The sequence below is a fragment of the Hevea brasiliensis genome, chromosome 6 (genome assembly GCF_030052815.1).
Source record: "Hevea brasiliensis isolate MT/VB/25A 57/8 chromosome 6, ASM3005281v1, whole genome shotgun sequence".
Lineage (NCBI taxonomy): Eukaryota > Viridiplantae > Streptophyta > Magnoliopsida > Malpighiales > Euphorbiaceae > Hevea > Hevea brasiliensis.
This window is the reverse complement of record NC_079498.1, coordinates 15,394,694-15,397,477: the sequence shown is the minus strand read 5'-3', so window position 1 is coordinate 15,397,477 and position 2,784 is coordinate 15,394,694. Positions and strand designations below refer to the sequence as shown.

Sequence of the window (2,784 nt, the reverse complement as noted above, 5' to 3'; positions counted from 1 at the left end):
TGAATGGCAGTGGGAAGTGGTCCTTTCCTGTTGTTGAATTCAGCTTGCGGTAGTCTATGCACATTCGCCATCCACTCCGAATCCTTGTTGGAACCAGTTCATTATCTTGATTTGCTACCACAGTGACTCCTGATTTTTTTAACATTACTTGGACTGGACTCACCCATTTACTGTCTAAAATTGGGTAAATAACTCTTGCATCCAATAGCTTCAAAATCTCTTTCTTCACAACCTCCATCATTTGTGGGTTCAACCTCCTTTGAGCTTCTCTACTTGGTTTAGCCTCATCCTCCAATAAATTCTTGTGCATGCACACTGATGGACTTATACCTTTGATGTCAGCTATTGTCTATCTAATTGCTTCCTTGTGTATTCTCAGAACTCTAATCAATCTGTCTTCTTGAATCTTTGTTAAATTACTTAAGAAGATAATTGGAAGTGTCTCATTGTCTCCCAAGTAAACATACTTTAAATGCTCAGGTAAAGGCTTGAGTTCAAGAACTGGTGCCTGCACAATAGAAGGTAACAATTTTGTGTGAGATACAGATAAGTCAATCTTTGATACTCCATACCTTTTTGGAACAGGAGGTAATGACTGCAATGCCATTACTGCATCTTGAACCTCTATACTTAATGGCAGATTGGTACTGACTTCTTGAATTCCTTGTCTAATCGCCACTTTTAACTCATCCTCCATGCTTAACTCAAACATCCTGCATAATTGTATCAACAACATCAACAGAAAAGACAGAATGATCATCAGCAGGATACCTCATGACATTAAAGATATTAAATTTAACAGTCTCTCCATCAAACTCAATAGTTAAGGTACCATCATCCACATCAATTTTTGTCTTGGTAGTTTTTAGGAAAGGTCTTCCAAATAAAATCAAAGCTAACTTTGATGTGGAAACATTGTCCTCCATATCCAGAATATAAAAATCTATAGGAAAAATCAATTCTCTAACCTGCACCAACACATCCTTAACTACTCCCAATGGGTAAGCAATAGAATGATCAACTAACTGAATAATGACACTGGTTTCTTTCAAAGGACCCAAATTCAAATTCTGGAAAACTGAATATGATGTGACATTAATAGATGCTCCTAAATCTGCCATTGCATGTTAAAATTTAGAATCACCTATTCTGCAGGAAATACAAAACGAATATGGATCCTTACACTTAGGGGGTAATTTTCACTGAATCAAAGTTAACACATTTTCCCCCACACTGATCTTCTTATTAGTACTCAAGTTGCGCCTTGTAGTGCATAATTCTTTAAGGAATTTGGCATACCTGGGAACTTGTTTGATCGCATCAAGTAAAGGTATATTAACCTCTACCTTCCTGAAAGTCTCCAAAATTTCTTTCTCTTGTTCTTCTTTCTTATTTTTAGCCAACCTACATGGGAATGGAGGAAGAACAGAATTATTAACCTTATTCAGTTTAGGTTCAGTATTTACCTCAACTTTAGGAACTTTAGACTCTTTTGCTTCTTGTTTCTTCTTTTTTATTGGCTCATGTGGAGTCTGATTATCAACTTCTTTCCCACTCCGCAACAGTATCACACTTGCATTTTCTCTGGGATTCATGACTGTTTGTGATGGAAGCTTTCCAGAACCTTGAGCTTCAAGTTTGCTCACAGATGAAGCTAACTGACCAATTTGCCTCTCTATATTTTGAATGCTATTTCTGGTCACCTGTTGAAACTGTTGTGTATTGTTAGCCAAAGTCTTAACAATTTCATCAAGTGATAGACCTTGATTTGAGGGAGGCGAAGGTGGTTGATTCACTTGTGGTCTTTGCTGATGGTATCAATTTTGCACCGGTTGATTCCCATGACTCAGATTGGGATGATCTCGCCATCCTGGATTATAAGTATTAGAAAAGGGATCATGCCTGCATTGTGGCTGTCCATAATTTCCTACTGCATTAGCATGTTGCATTGATTCATCCTCTTGTAATGCAGGACACATGTCAGTTGCATGACTCAAACCCGAGCAAATTTCACATACCTTAACAGTTTGCATGTTCCCTACAGCCAATTGCCTCACCAAAGAAGTTAAATCAGAAATCTGTTTCTCAAGGTTAGATGTACTTACCTCATTAACCTTCATGGGTGTGTGATCCATTCTCATTCCAAACTGCTGAGAGTTTGCTGCCATGTTAGCAATCAGCCTCCTTGCTTCATCTGGTGTCTTATCAACCGAAGCTCCTCCACTGGCAGCATATATCATATTATGGTCCATTGGTAGAAATCCCTCATAGAAATACTGAATCAATAGCTACTCACTTATTTGATGAGAGGGACAGCTTGCACACAGTTTCTTAAATCATTCCCAGTACTCATACAAGCTCTCTCCATTATACTGTAGGATGCCACAAATTTTTTTTCTTATATTGGCAGCATGGGAAGCAGTAAAATACTTCTCCAAAAATATTTGCTTCATCCCATTCCATGAGTTGACAGATCCAGAAGGAAGGTAATACAACCAATCCTTAGTTGCGCCTTCCAGTGAGAAAGGGAAAGCTCAAAGCTTGATTTGATCCTTGGAAACTCCTTGAGGTTTCATGCTGGAACACACAACATGAAATTCCTTTAAATGCTTATGTGGATCTTCACCTGCAAGACCATGAAATTTAGGCAACAAATGGATTAGTCCAGATTTTAACTCAAAAGCAACATTTAAAGCAGGGTATTGAATACACAAAGGCTGTTGGTTTAGATCAGGAGTAACCAACTCTTTCAAAGTTCTAGCAGCCATAGTTTCATGTTCAGAA

At 38.1% G+C, this 2,784-nt stretch overlaps 1 non-coding gene across 1 annotated transcript; it reads left to right on the top strand.

The window, feature by feature from the left end:
* Positions 1–2,298: 2,298 nt before the first annotated feature.
* Positions 2,299–2,405, top strand: LOC131181243 (small nucleolar RNA R71). Its single transcript, XR_009149869.1, has one exon. It is a non-coding gene; the product is annotated as a small nucleolar RNA R71 (small nucleolar RNA).
* Positions 2,406–2,784: the final 379 nt, after the last annotated feature.